The sequence below is a fragment of the Rhinolophus ferrumequinum genome, chromosome 24 (assembly GCF_004115265.2).
Source record: "Rhinolophus ferrumequinum isolate MPI-CBG mRhiFer1 chromosome 24, mRhiFer1_v1.p, whole genome shotgun sequence".
NCBI lineage: Eukaryota > Metazoa > Chordata > Mammalia > Chiroptera > Rhinolophidae > Rhinolophus > Rhinolophus ferrumequinum.
This window is the reverse complement of record NC_046307.1, coordinates 16963811-16986000: the sequence shown is the minus strand read 5'-3', so window position 1 is coordinate 16986000 and position 22190 is coordinate 16963811. Positions and strand designations below refer to the sequence as shown.

At 41.2% G+C, this 22190-nt stretch overlaps 1 protein-coding gene and 1 pseudogene across 7 annotated transcripts in view; one reads left to right on the top strand and one right to left on the bottom strand.

Annotated features, from left to right (window-relative positions):
• The window catches only part of ARHGAP26 (Rho GTPase activating protein 26), a 399917-nt gene that overhangs the window by 216667 nt on the left and 161060 nt on the right, over positions 1-22190 (bottom strand). The window lies entirely within an intron of this gene.
• Positions 13503-13906, top strand: LOC117016998 (40S ribosomal protein S25-like; annotated as a pseudogene).

Sequence of the window (22190 nt, the reverse complement as noted above, 5' to 3'; positions counted from 1 at the left end):
TCCTGCCCAGATTTAGATGTCAGGTGAACAAGACAGCATGGAGAACCGTAGCCCTTCCTGCCTGGCGGTTCTTGGTTAGACCATTTCAGATACTATAATTAGGAAAGTCAAGACAAACTCCACAGATATTTGGGTCTAAGACACTGAATGGTCCAGATAATCCAAAAGCAACCAACCAAATCCAGAGATAAGAGATGAACAAAACAGGATAACGAGGGAATGACCCACACACGATGGACCAGAAGCAATCAGGGTGGGAATAAAACACTGGATATCAAATTTAATGTAACTGATCAAATAGAAAATAAGACAATAAACGGATGCTAAAATCGTGCTGTAAAAAACCAGAAGGTAAAAAGCTAAAAACGTTAGGGAATTGCCTCATCTAAAATAATCTCTTCAAAATGTATGTGGAAAAGGGAAGTGACTAAAAACCAGCAACAAACACAAAAAGCAAAGGAAGATCTTGGAAGCTAACTTCACATCCTCTGCTAGCACTCTCCCCAACACCACCCCAAAAAAACCAAAGGAGAATCTTTTTTGGGTGTTGCTGACCTACTTTTGAACATCCATGGAACAAAAAGTTTAGTTTCAAAAAGCCTGGGGGGAGGGAGAGAAAAGAAAGGAAATGCCCTATGCCTCCGGGTACGTGACAGACCTTAGAAACACATTAATGGTTTCATTAAGGAGTTCAAAGGGGCTTATTTTACTATTTAAGTCTCACTTTTATTCATTCGTAACCATAGGTGTTACTTCCAGTACTGTTATTTTTAAAATAAAAGTAATACAAGTGCATGGGGTACAATCAAACTACACAGAAAAATAGAAAATGCAAAGTTAAAGTCCTCTAGTCTCTCTCCCAAAAGGTTAAAGGTTGGATTTTTGAATATCATCCCTAGAAAAGAAACTATATATTAGGAAGAGCACATGCACACACCTTACGAACATCTTTTTATCTATCAAATGAGATCATATTATTCAAAAAGCTGTGGATGCCACGACTGTCACAGCACTTTTCTTTTCAGTGTGTGCAGGCAGGCCTGTACCATGTGAAAAAGTGCTGCATGGTATCCACTGTAGGGACGCGCCAGAACAGAAAGCAGCAGTGCATGCTAGCAAGGCAGTGAGCGATTCCTCCCTCCCTCCCGCAGTTCCTCCCTCTTTCCTTCCCTCCTTCCCTCCTTCCTTCCCTCCTTCCTTCCTTCCTTCATCCCTCCCTTCTTCTTCCTTTCCTTGTTTCTTTCTTTGCTTCCTATCTATCTATCTATCTATCTATCTATCTATCTATCTATCTATCTATCTTTATTATTAATTGGTTTTTCAACTACGCTGCAATGAACATCTTTATCTTCAGGCCTGACTTTCATTCCAACCCTCTCTGAGCTCTAAGGGTCTGTTTTCATCCTGCAGTTAACTCTCAGTTAACTGCACTAAAAGGGTTGGGGAAGTTCTATTACTTTAAAAGTACCCCAAATCAATCTTTAATAACAGTGAAAAGTTACTAAAATATGGTTAAAAATGGAATAAAAATTTACTTGGATAACTTTATATCTAATATAAAGGAATATTTACCATTTTAAAAACGTTGTGGAAAAAGTAAAAACAATATAAAACAAAGGTATGGGATCCAGACTTCATAGGGAGGGAGGGAGGGAGGGAGGAAGGGAGGTGAAGGCAGGTAGGCCAACCCAAAGTGGTAAGAGTCTTTTAAAGCAGTCCCCTCCTGTTGTCTCTAAGTCCCCTAGATGAGTTTTATTTTCCTCAAATGTTAGAAGGAAACCTATGGACAAGAGCTTGTCTCTGAGCAAACTACTCTCTTAAAACCGCCTGATAACAGAGGTTGAGAGGGAGCGGACCCTGCAAAGACAGAGGGTTAACCAGCCAGTCCGCCCCTACTGCCTCTGACTTTCTTCTCCATCAAACGACCACTCAGCCATTTATCACTACTTAGTATCTTAAATCTCAGGTATCACACAGTCAGGAAATGAAATTAACTTCCTCCTTAATGCCAGCTCCCTCCAATGCCTTTCTCCCAGACATGACACAGACATTTGTCTGTCTCAACTGTCACTCAGCAGAGGCCCTCGAGCTCCCCCCAGATTAACTTGGTGCGAATTGAAAGATTTCAGGATATGGCTTCTCTAAGCTTCAGTTTCCTCAAATGCAAAACGGGGATAAAAACTGTACTAACCTCATGGGACTGTGAGATAACACATGACATTCTTAACCGAGAGAACAGTACACAGTAAATGCTCCAAAGGTGTCAGCAACTACATTATCACCAGCCTCAGATAAAAATTGAGCAGGCACAAAAAAAAGAACATTCTAGCTCTGGCTACCAGAAGAAATGTATTTTTCTGAGAGATATGATTAAACCTACTCAAACTTCCTGAAGTATAGCCCATGAGTTATACTCTGGGGCCTCCCCAGCCTGGGAGGTAGCAGCTAATCCAGGGCTGCAATGAGGAAGGACACATTTGATGTGGGGGCGGCTAGGGGGGGGGAGGAGGAGGGGGGCCCATGGTGCAAGAACGTAGTATGTGCCACCTACTGGCTATTGTCACCTTCTAAAATGTAGATGCATTCTTCCTCTGCAATTTCATTTTCTTTGCAAGCATGCTATTTTATTTTATTTTACTTTATCTTATTTTATTATTTTATTTACATTCTGCCCCACAACTAATCAAGAATTTATAGTACAGTACCTAACATACTCCCTTGCAAATACCACATGCTGAAGAGAAAGTTATAACTTAGGTTATTTTCCTCCTAATTAGAATATGTATCAACTACACAGACTCATCATACCAAGTATCATAATAATGCACAGCTCCGACAAAAATGATTTTTAAGTCTATACTTGAGTCCTAGAATTCATTTAAACTCAAAACTACAATGCCACCTAAAGAATTTACAGAATCTGGAATTTCACCAAAATAGGATTGAAATCTGAGTTAAACTAACAGAATCATATTTTTTAAAGTTTTACATAAGAGAATTACATGTTCTGCAAGATGGCTCATTTAGTCTTTGATCGACTCATTCATTCGTTCCTCATTCATTCATTCATTCCAGACTGGTTAGGCACCACCTTCTCCAGAAAGCCTTTTCAGAGTGAATGGCACATTCTCTCCTCGGCCCACCTATAGCTCACAGTAACTTCTATCAATAGATTCCTGTTGTGGCAGCCCTTGTTTTGACTTGCCCTGCATCCATGCCCACTTCTGGTAACAGCACCTCAGTCTTCTTTGGGGAACCACTCTTTTCAAATGTCAATCCAGGTGGGCCGCCTTCTTCCCCACATGACCCAGATCTGGCCAATCAGGATATTCTATCCTACCCCTTCCTGTCCACAGTGATTGGCTCAGAGATGGACATATGACCCAGCTCCACAACTGTTATTGGAACTATAGGGAAACAATCAGCCTCTCACTAGGACTGCTAGCAACAAATGCGATACAAGCTTGGAGCCACCAGGAGTGGACGGCTGGTGGCTCACACATGCAGAGATGCAACCAGACAGTCAAGCCAACAGAAAGGAAAACAAAGAGACAGAGTCTGCCCCTGGAATTTTCAGATACATGAGCCAAAAAATTCTCCTTTATACCTTGCAGCAGTTTCTGGGCTGGGAAACAAACTATGCTTTCAAGTACAACTTTGCTCTGTTTATTTCTGCACATGTTAATCTCCCTCTATGAGATCCTAAGCCCTTAAAGAACAGAAACTATCTCTCCGCATAATTAGCAGAAGGCCTTTCTCATGAGAGCTCAATATGTGTGGCAACACTGTGCTGGGTGGGAATTTTCCTAAAACCAACTCTCCTCATCAACAAATGTTCACATGCACCTTTTCATTAGTTTAACTTCACTAACAGTATCCACAACAGGTATCGATCAGCGGCTGTTTATACACACTGATGGAAAATAAAACGCTGCTTTCTTCCTTTTTTTTGCCTATCAAAAAGCAATCATTTGTTAACGCTCTATATACACCCCAACCTCAAACATATCAAGGACAATTTTTTAAAAGCCACCAAAGTTTCCATAGCTGTGTCACTGAAACACCATCACATGAAAAGAGCAGAGTGACGATGGCAAGAAGGCAAGGTAAGCAGAAAACACAGCTTCCGTGGGTGCAGAGGTTCTCAGCCTGTGCCACTCACCTCCAAGGGCCCTGACAGTCTGAATACACAAATGCATTTCTCTAAGTGGAGGATCCACAGCTTGGTTACACTCTCACATGGGTCTGGCTCCAGAAAAGTTGAGAACCATTACTCGAAAGGATACAATAGGCATTTCTGGCATTTCATTTCTCATCTCCTGTCACATACGTAGTTAGGAGAAAATAACCATAACTCAGGGAAAAGACAAGAAATAGCTCAACTATTATAATATATAAGAGAACTCTCAAACCACATGATCTGGGCTCAAATTTTACCTTGGCCAGTTATCAGCTGAGACTTTAGGTAAATTACTTAATCTCTCTGTGCTTCAGTTCCTCCCACTGTAAACTAAGGATAAGAAGACCTGCCTCACAGAGTTGTTGTGAGGATGAGTTAATAACCAAGGAAGAGGACATGATGATGATGATGGTGGTGATGACGATGATGGTGGTGGTGGTGGTGGTGGTGATGGTGGTGGTAGTGGTGATGATGGTGGTGGTGATGGTGGTGATGACGATGGTAGTGGTGGTGGTGGTGGTGGTAGTGATGGAGGAGGTGAAGGAAAAACCGCTCTAGAAATGAACGAGGAGCCTTGTCTGAAACACCTGAGTATAAGCCCGATTCAAACCCTTCTTTGAATATATCTCTCTAATAGCAGCAAGGTCCATCTCTCCAAGGGTATCAGGGGCTTCTAGCAAACTTGCCCATCACTGACCCCATCAGTTTACCCACCTCCTGCCCAGAACAATCCACTTCCCTGTACAACCGTCTCCTACCTCCATTTGTACAAGAATGTTACTTCTCTAGCCTTGAAGGCCCTCTGTTCCCTAATAAACTGGGTTCTTTCCTTCTCTCTCTGCTGCTCAGTAAGCCTTATCCAAGTAGAGCTCCTGGTTCTAATTAGTGGTTCCCACCCCACCCCATCCTACTCTACTCATCTCAGTGCCTAGATTGGTCTTTGAAATACACTGATGTTTGAAGCATCTTCTTTCCTACCACTTCTACCTTAAACTCTGATGTGGATTTGTGTTCTTAGTAAACAAACCATCCATCATCTATTCACCCATCCACCCAACCACCCATCATCTGTCCTTTAGTGAATGACAATTACAAGCCAAGCATTGTACTGGGTGCTAAGCCAGGGTGGGTATCTGCGACCGGGACGTATGATCACACAATCAAAAGTGCAATTGATACTACACACACCTTCTCACAAGCTTGAAGTTTAATGGCTCTACTGATTCACATTTTCATGGCTTCTCTATATGCGTACAACTGGAGTTGACTGCCTTAATGCCACTTGTTTTTATACATATATGCTCAATTTTTATCTTTCTTTTTTCTTCTCCTGAATTTTACTCCCAACAAAAAATATTATAGCACTAAAAGATCATTAAGAAGAATTTTTTTAAAAATCACTACCTTAACAGCAGCCATTTTATTTTCTTGTGTCTTCTCTGAGTTTTTGTATGTGTGTGTGAATTTTCAGTTGTAATCATAACATACATACATGTATACTCTCATATATTACTTTTTTACTTATTAAGTAAGCATAGTTTTGCATTCAATATTTATGGATTTCATATCAGTATTAACATTCAAAGAGTTGTCATACCTAGTTTACTTACTTATTGTCCTTTTGGTGAAAACAGATTATTTCCATTGTACAAGATAACTCATTAATGAATGAACTTCCTGCATAGATTTTTTTTTCTTCTTTTCAATTATGGACTTGGAATAAATTTTTCCAGCAATGGGATTATCAGACCAAAAGCTATGAAAAAACAGAAGGCTTTTAATAGCCATATGGCTTTTCTAAAGAGTTTTAACAATTAAATGCGCCTACAATCAACACTTACTTATCCACCCTAAATGAGGATAACCTGTTGCTTCTGTTTGCAATTGGGAGGCCAAATATTTACACATACTTATAAAGACTATTTATCTTCTTAATTACACTTCACATGCCAACAGAAGGCATGTAGATAAAGTGGGATCAGGGATGTGAAAGTACTCTGAAATATTAGAAGACCGATCCAAATTTGAACCCTGCTCGGGAGCAGGGGGATGTCACTCAGGGAAACCCAAGTAGGCCCAGGGTCCTCACCAGCAGAGACCTATGAGCAGCCTGTTGGGATGCATGCCCGCTCCTACAGTCGGCTGTGAATACAGCTGGAACAGTTTTACTATTTGTAACTCCACTCGGTCCCGAGTCCTCAAAAACAGAAAGGGAGGTGTGTGTGTATTTGACTCTCTCCTGTATGCTTTTTTCCACCATCCCAGCCATACAGAATAATTGCCATTCTGCACACTGCAAAGCAAATCACTAAAAACAGAAACCAAACTGTCTAAAATGCAAGCGGGAAATAAAAGTCTTACATTGAAACTGTCTACTAAAGATTAAACTACACTACAAATTTTTACAAGCCCTTTAAATCACCTTACTCCACCTATATAGCTTGCCTCTACTCCCAGCGCACATAAGACCAACAAAATCACCATGGCTAAATCTTTGCATCCTACAGGGCCTGCATTCCCCACGTGTGGGACCCAGGCTACTGTGCAAGATCTGATTTCGGTTGGCTCCCAGGCGCATTCTTGAAAAACACTGTCATAACATGAGAAAGATACTCCCTTCCTTGTCTCTTTAAAGCTTTGTGATAGCATCTAAAAGAAGTTTCTACTCGGTATTAGCACGGCTTCAACATTTAATAGTTGCTAACATTCTTTTATTTCTTTTTAACAGAGAGAAAAGCTGGGCATAAGCTGAGAGGTTTTAGCAAGTAAAAGTAACTAGTTAGAGCTTACCACTATAGTTTTATTTCCATTTTATTTATTTTTAGGGTTCTCTTACACAGTAAGTGATACTGGTTTACACAGTCAGAAATATATTTAGTTTTAAAATGAAATTTTGTAAGTAAAGTGAAACAAATCAAAGACAGGTATTAAGTAAAGAGAACCATTGTTACGGGAATATGACCAAAATCATGGAGGTCATGGTGGGAAAGCTGACGTTTGGGAAACTTCATTAAACCTATTTACATTTCATACTTGTCCCCGTTTGTATGCCTTGATCTCCTCAGCATAACTGTTATATCCTTAAGGGTAAAGGACTGCATTTTAAGGACTGCATTTTAATATCGTACGTCTTAGTTCAATTGCCAAGCATCCTATACAGTCTAGCATTTCCAATTTCTGTTGGTTAAAACAAAAAAATTAAAACTAGACATAGTAAGTCCATCAGAAATATTATTTCAGGTTTGCTTCGTCTTGATTTCTCACTGATCCTTATGTCCATTTAGCTTTGCTTTATCTTGACTTCTGATTGCATTTTGAACCATTAATGACTTCAAACACTTCAGCTTTCAGTTTTTCCCTGTTAACTATTTGATGATAGATTAAAAAGAAAATACTGAAGATATTCTAATATAACAAGCAAGGGGATCTCTTTATAATGCATGAATATGTGGAATCCTTTTGACATTGAGGTTATTTTGACCTCTAATTTATCAGTTTCCAAGTCATCTGTTCAGGTATTAAAAGGTAAACATTCTCAGTAGTTACAGAAAAGTTGAGCCCACTCTCTGTTCTGCTCCCAGTTCACCTGGCTTGATTGTTTGGGGGTTCCTGTTGCTTCTCTTACAGTAATTCAAGTAGAAGCAATACTTTGCACATAAATAGCTTTATCAACCAGCGATTTAGAAGGGAGGAGAGGAGAAGGGAGAGGAAGAGAAGGGAAGGGAGGGGAGGGAAAAAAGAAAAAGTCACCGTTCAGTTTTGTTAGTCAAACAAGGAAAACTCTTGCAGCTCTTCTGGCTGGCAGCCCACAAACTGGAAAAAGATTTAAGACTAGTCATCACACCACTACCCAACAATGGAAATAATCTGAAAACTTGACATAAAGGGTCTTAGCTTTTACTATTCTCCCCTCTCCCTATTCTTTTAGATGGTTAAGAGCCAAAAGGAATCCCACACATACAGTAGTACCTTGTGAATTCCTGTTGACTCAAGAAAACCCCAGAAAGGAGAGCTAAGGGGGATTAAAGTACGCAAAAGGCAAAAAAACAAAAACCTGAAAGCAGTTTCACATTTGTCAGCATAAAATTCACATGTACTTAGTTGCCTAAATGAAAGAAGCCTGAGTTAAATTTCAGTAGAAAATTAAATATCTGGCATAATCTGTAGAAGAACAGAGAAAGTTTGATTTTGGAAATAATTTCCTTTTCCTTCATTTGCATTTCTCCTGCTTTGCTTGAATCTTTGAAGTTTCTCATTAATTCAGTCTTGATACCAACCACACAGGTATCTGAAAGGGTAAATGATATTTTTAACAAAGCCAGGAGTGCCGAAGGTTAGGAACATTGGCCAAAGTTCAAAAGATGTGTAATTTCTACTGGGAGATGAATCTGTCTTCAATTTTGTTTAATAGACATTGAAAATGAAAACAAAAAATTTGGACCAGAATTAATTTACCAGCAGAAAAAGTACGAAGCGAGTAAGGAGAGTGAACTGAAACATTTCAAATGGGACATTAGAAGACCCATTTATTTAGTTTCGTTTAAGAAAGGCAAGAACTCTAAAAGTTGAATCATTTCAACACAGACCAGGTCCTTGTGATACTTGATAACTGAAACTATCAAGTGTCAGGGAGGCTAGTCTTAGCTCTTGACCTGGGGCTAGTCATTAAGCCATTCTTATCCCAACTGTCAAATTGGGAGTCAGGAATACCAATAGGTCAAGTGACAGACTGAAATTTCCGTGCCATGATTTCCCTTTGTGACACGAGAACAGTTAACCTCTCTGGACTCTTTAACATCTCACAAATAGTGACTGCCTAGACATGGTGGGCCCTGATCTAGACATCAGGGAGACAAAGGTGAGTTACACAAGGTCAAATTCAAGGAGTGCCACTCCAAGGGCGGGAGACAAATTATAAACGAGCCAACAGAGTAGGCTGAACAGAAGAAACACAGGATGATGTGACAGAAGGCATCTGAAGTTAGGAAGAGGCAAGAAGGTGACGCTGTAAATAGGGCAATTAGAACACTGCGAATGTGCAATTTAGGCTGAGCTCTGAAGAAAGGGTGAGCTAAGTAACAAGGCATGTGAAAGGCTGAAAGAACTCTGCAGATAGGCAGAATGGCACGTGAAAAGGTCCTGGGGTGGGAAAGAGCTTGGAGTGCTAGGAACAGCAAGATGGCCAATGAGGCTGACCTTTCCGGCCACATCAGAGGTTCGGGGGTTTTAAGTGAATGGGAAGCCACTGGGGTGGCACTAAAGTGGACTACTTTTCTTGTTAAGTTGAGCTAAGCCTTTTTAGGTGCCAAAATGTTAAACTATTTTTGACAGGAATTTCTTTCACATTATAGCACTGATTTTCCTCTTCTTACACTGAGGATATGGAATTTAACATTTTCTTCTTGACCTAGGCTCAGTATTACTTTTTAGTGCTGCCATCCATGAGGAGGGCAGAGGTGTTTAAACTAAAGAGCACTGTGTTTTATAATCCAGTTTCTTTCTTCTTCCTCTGCTACCAAAACAAACACTCTTGCTCCATCAGGTTGTCCCAGCTGCCTTATTTGGAAACAACTTCAGCTATGTATGACCATCAGGCCATGCATGACTCTGCCTTTTCTATGCAATCAACTGCATGGATTTTGTAACAGTTATCACTACCTAGAAGCCATTTCCATCACTAGGCCCTTGAAATACAAAAATTGATCAATCTTATAAAGTTGTCTTCATTTCAAGATTCACAAAAGTGTCACAGATGGTAGGGTTTGTGCAAAGTCTGGCCGCCAGATAAGTTGGATGTAGTAGGCAGAATTCTAAACATGGCTCCCCCAAGATTTCTATTCTATGGTTATTCAATCAAACACTAATCTAGGTAAACTAGTCTGAAGGGGTCTGGCAGATGTAATTCAAGTCCCAAATCAGCTGACCTTAAAATAGAGATTATCTGGATGGCCAAATCTAATCACATGAGTCCTTCAAAAGCAGAGAGTTTTTCTCAGGCTGATAGTAAAAGAAAAGGTCCCAGATTCAAAGTGTAGGAAGGATTCCATACACTGCTGATGGCTTGAAAACGGAGGAGGCCATGTAGTGAGGAATGTGGGGTTGTCTCTAGATGCTAGCGTAGGATGACAAGCAAGGAATTATGGACTCAAATCCTACGAACACAAGGAACTGAATTCTTCTCATCACAGGAATGAGTTTGGAAGAGGACCATGCTTCCAGATGAGAACAGAGCCAGCCCACACTTTGATTTCAGCCTGGGCAGAGAACTCAGACACACCAAGCTGGATTTCTGGGCTTCAGAACTACAGCTAACTATGGAGGTTGTTCTAAACTACTTAGTTTGTGGTGGTTTGTTACACAGCAATAGAAAAGTGGGTGTCCAGTTTCCCAAATTAATGATACAAACGAATGAGTAAATGAGCTCTTGCTATACCATTTTTTACAAATACCCATACGATAGCATGGCATAACGACAAAAGCATAAAATTAGTAGTCAGCCGCCCCGGGGTTCTAGTCTTGGCTTTGACACTAAGTACTTGTGGGACTCTGCTGGGAATTCATTTTCCTTCTCTGGGCCTTGCTTTTTCTGTAAGTGAGGAAAATGTTCAAGATGAGTGTTAAGGTCTCTTTCAGTTTTGACAGTCTGAGAGTAATCATTCCTTATTACGTTAGAGAAGTGAACTAAAAACAAACATGCACATTTTTCTCTATGTATTTAATTTTCATATGATACTCTTTTCCTACACATTAGCACACATACATCTCAAGGTCGCAATATTTAAGGAAAGTTGCACAACAACAATCTGCTCATACTGCTTATTTTAAATATATTCAATATATGATTGCTGCATTTATTTTTAGTCCTGGTTATAACAGCACCTCAGAGGCTTTTCAATCTTGCAGTTCACTAAATATTTAGGCATTTTACAGAGCTTACCTTTGCATAAAAGCTGAGTCAACCCAATCCTAAAACTTACTTAAAACATAATCTGGGTGCCACACAGGGGCAGAGGAAGAGGGAAAGGGGGCATACATTTAAACATATGACTTAAAACCTGAAAAATGTTCTGTGAATAAAAAATGAGCATACCAAAAAAAAAAAAATGACCATACATAACTTGGGGGGTCTGGGTCCAAATTTTAATATCTATGCCTTGAATTTTTTACTACTGATTTTTATTTTCAAACAAACAGAGGGAAAGGCCTTTAACACATTCCCCTCTGTCATTTCAAATGTACTCATGTTATGTTCAAGTTGCAAGTCGTTCTTCACTGAAACATTATGAAACAAAATTCTCTCTAGAAAAGCTATGTGGAGCTGATGCCACAGTTCAAGAATCTTTCCAGATTGAAAACCTGAGCATGTGCAAATGATGTGTGAACCATGGAGGAACTGGGGGGAGAGGGGAAGAGAGAGAGGTTTGCAGTGTTTTGACAGGCACAAGTTTCCTTAGCAGCTCAACTGCTACCTTCTCTGCAGTTAAAGCTGAACTCTGAGTCGTCACATAAGAATGCTAGAGCACTTTCTATAAAAAGCAGGACACACTTCAATAGAAGAAGACACTTCCCAATACAGGGCAGCAGGGAATGAGAACAGTGTGGCACAGAAATCTAGATCAAACTGGTAAAGAGACTCTTCTTAGTGAGGAAGACCTAGAAATCTGTACCCAAACCTACTGCCTACCATACATCATTGTATACATGTCTCGGAAAGAGTGCCTCGTTACCTACCATAAGAGACCTGGTACACAGGCAAAGCCACCCAGTCGATATCCTTAATAGGAGAACTAACATTTTATGGCCAAATGGTGATCTTAGGTGGGGGTGGGGGGACTGACTAGAACTTTACCTAGAAAAATGAAATAACAAGTAATCAAAATAAGGTTCCTGTAAATAAGACTTAAGTTCTTATTTCACTTGTGCACAAAATCTTAACTGACTAAACAAGTGTTGACGGGAAATGAACTTTTTCCCACCAGATTTTATGATAACGTTATAAGATAGCTTTCAAGTTTGACTTTAACGGCACAACAAAAAGATGGTCAGTTTTGCACTTGAGGGCCTTGTCCATTTCCCAAAGGTCCATTCTTACTCCTTTGATTCAAATCATTCTCCTTTCAAGTGTCCAACAAGCTGTCATCCTCACGTTTTTTCTCTTCAGTTGCTAACTGGTCTAACACTCCTAGGTCATCCTTTGCCCGTGACCGTGCACATGATTCAAGAGGCTCTCCAATACCCCTTCAACAGACTTCATAAAAATCCTGCCGTCCTTCTTTTTTTTTTTCTTACACTTTTCTTTGCTCTGCTTTTGAATGTTTACCTGCCATTCAGAGACAGACCAGGGCACAGACAAGATGTCTTAAAATAAATGAAAGTACTGAGCAAGGAGGAGAACTGGTTAAGCTGCAACTGATTTCATTAGTGGTCTGTAATCAGTTAATGTTTTCAATTAATCATAACTTCTGATTCCCTAGGTAAGCTCATAACTTCAGAAACTCAGATAATGAAAACACAGGTAAATATGGATGCCTCCCCTATAATTATGCTTAAAAGGATGCACAGTTTCATTATACAGTGTGGGTTTAAGCATTCTCAACTAATTCTCCACTGTCTTCAGAAGTCCCGAAGCCCTCCAGAGTTGTTCTAAAGAAATAACTGGGTTGGCTGGACTCCACTCACGGTCGCAGCCAGGACTCTGGCATTACGAGAGAGCAAAGCCAAGTCAGCAGCACACTTTACGCGGATTCCCTCGGAATGTGCTGTATGTTGCGTGGGGACAGCACGAACTGTGTCCTGGCCAAAGAGACAGCCTGCAAGGAGACGAACATCTGGAATCGGTCAATGTCTGCTTCCATTTTCCCTATTCGGGGCCTACAGAGTCTTTTAGCGTTAATAATCTAAACAAGGTTCCTGACAGAAAACACTGCAAGATCTCTTCTTCAGTCATTCTTTGGAAAGCTTTCCTGTCAGACAAGGACATGCTATCTCACAGTGCTTGATGCCAGAGATTCGTAACCTGCGTGGATTTAAAGGATCCCCAAATCCCCATAAATATTACGCCAAAATTTCTTTCCTAAGTACACTCATTTTTTTGGATAGTCCATAGCAGTCATTGGATTTTTAAAGGAGTCTCTGACCTCCCTTCCCCTCAAAAAGTCTCCTGCCTACATAGCTTTCCTCCAGGCCAATCATAGTCCATCACTAGGAGTCTATACAGTACGCCGTATTTCCTTGATTCTAAAACACCTTTATCTCCTTTTTTTGTTTTTGTCTGACATCTTAGCAAGGCTGCAGTTGCAGCCACTGCTCTCTGAGCTTCGCCATGCCGCCCAAGGACGTCAAGAAAAAGAAAGATGCTGGAAAGTCGGCCAAAAAAGACAAAGACCCAGTGAACAAATCTGGAGGCCAGGCCACAAAGAAGAAGCGGTCCAAAGGCAAAGTTCGGGACAAGCTCCATAACCTAGTCTTGTGTGACAAAGCGACATATAACAAACTGTAAGGAAGTTTCCAACCACAAGCTTCTAACCCCAGCTGTTGTCTCAGAGACTCAAGACCCGCAGGTCCTTGGCCAGAGCAGCCCGTCAGGAGCTCCCTAGTACAGGACTTATTAAATCAGTGTCAGAGCACAGAGTTCACGTCATCTACACCAGAAACACCAAGGGTGGGGCTGCCCCAGCCGCTGGCGAAGATACAGGAGCCACAGGTCCCACCAACTGTACATTTTGAAAAATGAAACTTTATTAAATAAAAATAAAACTCCTTTGTCTTAAAATTGGAATGCATCTTATAATCCTTGTTATATTTAATAAACTGTTTCAATTTTCTTCCTGAAAAGTGAAAATGTGCCTTTGAATTGATGACACTGAAGCAATATAGGAATTGACCGATGTCAAGTGTATCGGTAAACAGGCAAACTACATGTTCCTAAACAAATAAGCGAACAAACAAAACACCTAAGACAGAAACTTCAACGTCCCCAAGAGGACACAGACTGGATATTAGAATACCTGAAATACATGTGAGTTGATGTTCTACCACCACCGGCCACTCGTCGAGTTTCATGCACTTTCTCAATGTGTCCTGAGTAGACTACATGCCAGATACTGTGTGACTGGAGAAAGTTAGGGACTAGGCAAGAGGACCTGGCAAGTTCCCCAGAGGGAGGGGGAGAGATCCCAATGGGAAGTGGGTCATCAGGACTAAGAAGGAACCTGAGTGTTTTACGAAAGAAAACAGAGAACTGGAGAGAAAACAGCACCAATGGAAGGACTCCTGCGCTGGGGTTGAGTAGGGACGGTAATTCATCAACTCATTAGAAAACATATTTGTCACACAGAGGAGAGGTAACCTTGGGAATTTTCGTTTACAAGAACAAAAGGACTCTACCAGAAGCCAAAGGAGTGGATGGAGGCTCAGCCAAGACTCTGACCATAGTTCCACAGAAAGAAAGCAGAGCCTGACCTGGGCTCTAAATTGGATGAATACTGTCATAAGTTCTCAGAAATATCCCATTTATGGGGCCTAAAATTCTTCTATTTCATTGGAAGAGTGAGATGAACAGATCTTGACTATGGTCTAGCAGTCTTTAACAACATGGCACAGTCTGGATGCCCTTTCGCTGAGAAGGGCTGCAGGATTAGAGTATGTAATGTTCACAAATCCCTTGTAAAACAAACAAACAAACAACAAAAACCCTTTGTTTAGACAGCTTACATGCTTTCCTTGCACCACCTATAAAAGAATGGAGCGGGAGGAGGGGAGGGCATCCCCCTCAGTGGTCCAAGGAGACAAGCGAGTTCTTATCAGAGACCCAGGTCTGAAGAAAGTGATGCTAGCATTGTATAGCCCATCCCAGATGGATCAATGCATCACGCCAACTAAGATTCTGCAGGAAGTCATCTTTTATACCAGACTGAGACCGCTCTGTGGCCCCATACCAGGTGCATAGTTAAAGCCCACCTTTACGCAGAGGTAATACTTAGTCACTGCATGTTATAAGAAGAAAAGGGGGACAGTAAAACTCTTTTGGCTGGTCTCTTGTCAATCATTCAGTACCCTATTAGTTCCACTTCACTGGAAAAAAAAAAAGAATAAAAGAACAGCCTTGTCCGTACAAGACGGGCTGCTTTAATTCTGGCAAAGCCCAAAATATCGAACTAGCATGACACAGGCAGTGTCCCCCAGGGTCAGGACTTGAAGAGCCAGACAATTAGACAGGAGGGAGGTAGTAAAACAAGCAGCTACTTGAAATAGGCTGTTGAAATCCCCAAACCTATGAGAAGTGAGCTCTGAGGCTACGAAACACCGTGTATGTATACATTTGGGGCACAGGGACTTTCTTGCATGGAGGTTTTAAAACCAAAGAAGTTGTTCATTTAAAAACAACTAACCACTGCACAGGATTGAGAAAAGACGCGACGAGAGAGAGAGAGAGAGAGAGAGAGAGAGAGAGAGAGAGAGAGAGAGAGAGAAAGGGAACTACGTATGGCACCAGGGCAGCTGCCTAACCTGTTTGCTGGTTAACTCTCTCAGTACCCACATAGTGGCTGGTACATAGTTTATACTCAATAAATGTTCACTGAATTGAATTCCAGCGGCTCAAATTTTTGAAGAGCAGCTTACATCCTCTCTTGTGTCCTTGAAGGAGAGTGGCAGTGGGACTCCAGCGAGGGAAATCCTGGGTGGTATGGGACACTCACCATGTGAAGTGAGACCATAGCACAACTTAAATGCACTCGCTGGGCGAGGTGTTAAAAGCTGTATCCTCTCCATGCCATTGTGGCCACTACAACTTAATAAAAAAAAACAAGCAAGTACAGGAACAGCCAATTGCCAGTGGGAATGGGAGTCTAGCAATGACTGAGCTCCCTTGAAGCAAACAGCTCGTTCCGCCTTTGAACAATGAACAATGGCCCATGGACAGAGTCAGGACCAATTTTTTACATATATTTATATATTTTACATATATTTATTTTTTTTTATATATTTACTGATATACAACTTTTCTCTTTTCCCCACCCCTACCCCTCACCTAAGGAATCAAGGCTGTCCTCTGCTTACAGCTCTTTTAAAATGTCTATAGGGAACACTGAAAGGGAGTGAGAAGGCCATCTCCAGGCAAACACTAAAACCGATTTGAGTCCGTCTGATTTAGACAACAGAAAAAGACACAAAACAGAAACACACCCATAAGAGAAAGCTCCCAAATGTTGGTGGCAAGATAGCGTATACCACCTCTAAAACACAGAGACCAAGAAATAAAATCACTCTGCTCTGGTGAGTTGAACAGTGGCCCATAAAAAAATACAGTCAATCCTCACTTAACAACAATAGGTTCAGCAACTTTAAGTGAAACAATGTGTAACAAAACCAGTTTTACCATAGGCTAATCTATATAAACAAGAGTTAAGTTCCAAGGGCATCTCATCAACCGAGTTACTTCAGGACCTGCTGTATTTATGCCCTCAGAACCTGTGAATGTGACAATGTGGCCCTATTTGGAAAGAGCATCTTTTGTCATTAAGAAAACATCGCCCTGGATTATCCAGTGGGCCCAAATCCAATGAGAAGTGTCCTTGTAAGAGACAGAAGAGGAGAAGACATGGAGAAGGCCGTGTGAAACAGAGGCAGAAATTGGAGTGATGCAGCCACAAGTCAAGGGATCTGGGAAAGAAATCAGGTTGTATCTCTCTCTTGGCAGGCTCAAAATGCAGGCAGAGAGCAGACAGGTGTGCTAGCAGTGAAGCCTTCCACCGCTCTTTTCAACTTACCAGTGGGCCCCGAAGGAACAACGTGCCATGACTTTATTGGGTATTAAGAACAGAGAGCCCTCCCTCAAAAATTTATTCTTGTGAACCAGCCGGGGCCACAGAAAACGACCAGGTGGCAATGGGTAGCGAGCCCTTTGACAAAGTAGTAAATGCGATGGGCTTTTCTCCATAGCACAGCCACATGCCAACGTCTTGCACGCCACTTCAGCCGGCTCGCAGACATTACCACCATGCCCCTGCCCCAGTCCATCCTGGGCCTGCAGAGGGAGAAGCCGTGTTCACCCAACCCGTGGACGCGTTCAAGGCCCGGCCACGCCCTCCGCCCCTGCCCCTCACGCCTGCCCGCTGTCTAACCCCACTGCTTTGATCAGTCCTCCTCTGGCTGTGATGAGCACACAGACGAGTCAACGACACGGTGCTTGGAGTTTGGAACAATCTACTGAATGGTCTTGAACCCAGTAAGAAAACTGATTGATATGCCAACCTAGCCAAGGAAATCACCCACATTCCAGGCAAAATTGATCTTAACTTCCAAAAACTGATTCTGATGGGGTAGTATTGGCCCCAACCACAGACTAGCAGAAACACAGTATCTGTTATGATTCGATTTTAGGGCTAAAGAAATGATAGTCGCAAAAATAAAGGCTTACTGGAACTGGTGAGAGTGATATGACTGGTCTTGAGACTATTCATAGAAAGGAACGTATTAATCACTGGGCCTCTGAGCCCTTTGCAACAAAGACTGGAAAGGAGTACACCCTAAATAGCCCCATAATCCCGTCTGCCAAGATATTCAACTCTCTCTGGAAATTAAACTATAAAACCTCAGTAGGACATTTCTGTGCTTGCTTAATGTAACCATATTGACATAAAGTTAACAAAACTGGCCTGACAATGTCAGAATCACATTTCCTTCCAATTTTCAGTCCTAAGTTTATTTTTTTTTTAGTATTACTATTTTTGCTTTCTTGCTTTATATCCTCTTCCAAGCTCTACTACCCCAAAAATAATAAAATATATCATACTTGGGTTTTTCTGAATCATAGTTCCACTGCCGATAACTAGCTCAAAAGGCTGTCATCACAGAGTCAGGATAGATTTTGCAAGTCTCTAGACGGTGATATAATATTCATACAGGCATATGTAAAATCTAAAGTCTTTGGAATTCACTGTCCATTGGATACTTAATCTTTATAGAAACAATGTGATATCTCCTTGAATCCCGTAAGTATTATTACTCTCCCAATTTTAGAGCTGGGCAAACTGAGACTCAAGGAAGGTAGATAAATTGCTCGAAGCTTCACAGCAGAATCAAGATTCAAACTCAAGTTGGCTGCCTCCAGAGCCCATGCATTTAACCCTTTTACTCTTACCAACAGAGTGAACTAACACAATAGGAATCCACTTGCATACAGAGTGAAACCCACTTGGGATCAGAACACATGACCATTGCCAACTTCTCTACTGTACCTCATCAATGCAGGAGTAGGGATGTGTGTACACGTGCACACACTTGCATATGTGTATACGCACACACTCTTGCTTAGGGTGTATATGTTTTTTTAATTCTAAAAAGAGGGCTACAGTAAAGGAATCATCTCAGGGAATGGAAGGCTAAGATCAGCCCTTACCTGTCTATCAACTCTTAGCTTCGTCAGCACGGCCACAAGGATGCCAGTGGTGACAGCGCCTCTTAGAGCATGGCAGTCTGACCACTAGGAACCAGAGCTCTGAGCAGAATTATGCATTTTTCATATATCCACAGAAAGCCAGAAATATATGTGATATCCACACACAAGTACATGTATATACTATTATATATACATATGTATACACACACATATACATGCTAACTTTATTGTTGGTTCTACAGAGAGTATACAACCATTACAAACTTCTCAACCAATTCCAGATCCTCAGTCTCTAATAAGCCTTTTATCCTGGGCCTTTCTCTGGTGCAGGACACTGTTTCTGCCACATACCAACAATCTCTATGAAATAGAGAAGGAATCCTGAGCAGCATGAAACAAAATACAGTAAGTTCAAAGCCTGTGGCTAAAAAGAGAAACACACCCTTGGGTAGTCTTCTTTTTTCATTCATTCATTCAGAAAATATTTATTGAACATGAAGTCTCCATGAATATGCTTAGTGATCTTGGCCTGGGGGGCTGTTTTAGGTGGGGGGGGGGATGTAGTGAAGAACTGAAAATCAAGATCCTTGCCTTCCTGGATTTCTATTTAGAGTACCCCAATCATTACCAAACCCAAGACACTCAACAAATTAATTCAGTTATAGATTACATAACAGAACCCAACTCAAGTCATTGTCTCCAAGTTCATTAAATGAGGAACGAGTGCTTGTTATGTTGTACAGCACTCTGCTAAGCACCTTCAGTAGATATCACTAAAGGCACCAAGGATATGATTAATCCCTGCTCTCAGTAAGTCGACATCTTCCTGGGATGGCAACACACAGAGGTATGAAGTAGGTGGAAAAACTGCCAAAGCAAAGAATCATTATCCATTCAGATACTGGCCTAGCCAACAACTACTAGGAGAAAGATGGCATTCATTTCTGCAAAGTAGTTCCAAGAGAGAAAGTTAAAAGTACTCTAATATATTTCAACACTAGGCACCACCCCCCGCTAAAAAACAAAAATCCATGTCAATTGATTTTTTTGATAACTTCCTTTGTAAAGCTCTTTTCCTTAGTAAAGCTCTTTTCCTTAGTAAAGCTCTTTTTAGATTTATGGGGTAAACAAAACTAATTAGTAACAATTAATTATAAGAAGGCATATTTCTAACCTAAGAAATCTTAGCTCAGTTCCCCTCACCCCCTTTTCTTTTTTGCTCTTAAAACTAAAGAGGTAAAGATGGGGGGGGTATCTTGCTTTTCTGGGCATTGGGTCAAGACCACACAGCATGTGGGAGCAATGGCAGCTGGCTGGGGGCTGGCCAGAGCCCCGCTCCTTCTGCTCGGCCTTTGGCTGTAACTATTAGACTGCATGTCTGCACTATTTTCCAGATGACCAAACAGGAAGATTTTCAAAACCATACTAGAAAATGGCTTTGCTTTTCGGATGTGTTTACTTATTCTGGTGTTTTCTTCCAGAGGGTTTTCGGGAACGCACCTAAAAAGAATGAGGTCACACTGGCATCATGAACCACACTTGGGCCCAATTCAGCAAACCCAGAGATAATTTTTCAAAATGCTTATCTGGTTCCACACCTCACCACAAAGGAAACAACCTGACCCACAGACTTCCTAATATTCAAAATATATCCAGCTCCTTCTGTCAATATACTTTTTTAAATGCCAGCCTTGATTTGATCACTAACAAATATGAACACTTTCTGGCTTTTAGGGTGGAAGAGAAAGCAGCACAAATGGATAGAAAGGCCAGTTTAATCGTTCAATCAAATGAACAAAGTCATTCTAAAAAGATCTTTCTTTTATCAATTGCTTTTCCCACAGAGGGGGAAAAAAAAATTGAAGCTAATCCAACCATAATCTCCACTCCCATGAATCACTGCCATCACATCTGAGAGAAGGCCAGCAGTAATTGGTGCTGCCGCTCGAGGCAGGAGGTCACTCTACAGAATGTCTATTAAGATCACATGAGGACCCTCAAATGTCTTTAAATCAACAACCATAATATAGATAATACACACAGTAAATTGCTCAAGGAAGAATATATGATGTGAAGAGATAAGGCAGGAGACAAAATGTTCAAAAGAAATAGCTGTATTATAAGAAAATCTACAAACATGAGATTGAATATACATCAGAGAGCCTTTGGAAGAAGACAGAGAGAAACATAAGTGGTTTGATTGTGGAGAGGTATGAATTATTAGCTAGGTGGTGGGAGGTTATTGACAACAGTCCCTAAATACACCCCAAGATGGGAACATAGATAGAATGCTGTCCTGATGGCGGATTTGAACGATCTGGACATCTGCTGATGGTAATGTTCCTTTAATAAGCCAAACCTCTAAACAGCACCAAGTTAAATGAAACTAAGGAGATGTGACAATGAAATGCAATGTGTGATCCTGGATGACATTCTAGAACAGAAAAAACTATATCGGTGGGACAATGGGCAAAATTTGAGGTCTGTAACACAGATAATAAGTTAATTTCCTGGTTTGGTAATTCTACTGTAGTTACATAAGATGTTGATACTTGGAGTATCTAGATGAAGGGTATTCCGGAATTCTTATATTTTTGCAACAGTTTCATAAATCTGAAACGACTTTAAAATGAAAAGTTAAAAAAATCACACACACACACACACACACACACACAATCAGAGCCTCTGATAAAGTTTTGAGTTACAAAGATGTCCTTTTCCAGAGGGAGGAAACAAAATATGGAACTTTTAACTTGGCCTAATTCTGACTCAAATGAACAACTAACTGGCAACCGAAACCTTTAGACTTACAACCTCGCTTATGCCAATTTCCTCAGAGGTTCGGCAGTAGTTAAGTTAGGCCACAAAACCAGAAAATATGAAATTGTCTGTAGAGGTAACAAAATAGGGAGGAGGCAGGACAACTGCCCTCTAGAGTAAGCAGAGAGCGTAGCAGGCTCTCTATCTGCTTTGAGATGGAACCACAAATAGAAGGGCTGAAAGCAGCACAGCACCAGCCAGGTCGAGGGGCATACCTGTCTCAGGGCCCTTGGGCTAACAGCCCTTGCAGCTACTAGAAACTGCAACTCCTGTGGCTTCTTGAGAAGTGAGGGGACATTTTTCACTTGGGTGTCAGAAGGTCCTTAGCAGCACGACAGGTTGCTTACTGTTGTTAGAGCAGAGAGGTCCTGAGGATGCTCAGGTTCCCATTCAAATCACGCCTAGTGAACCAGGAGACAGCAGTTCAGCTGAGAGAAGAGTACCCTTTGTTAGTCACCACTCCAAAGCTGACAGCAGGGGTGGGTGGCCAGGAAATAAGACGTGGCAGCAACGACGAAGCGAAAAAGTCATATAAGCTGAAGAAAGAACACCAGAAAAAACTCGGTTTCTACCTTGAGCATTAGAAAGCAAAACTGATGGAGGGCAGGGGTGTTGGGGGATTGGGTGAAAAAAGTAAAGGGATTAGGAAGTACCAACTGGCAGTTATAAAATAGTCACGGGGATGGAAAGTGCAGCAAAGAAAATATAGTCAATAATAGTGTAATAACTACGTAGGGTGCCAGGTAGGCACTAGACTTATCGTGGGATCACTGTGTAAGTTGTGTAAAT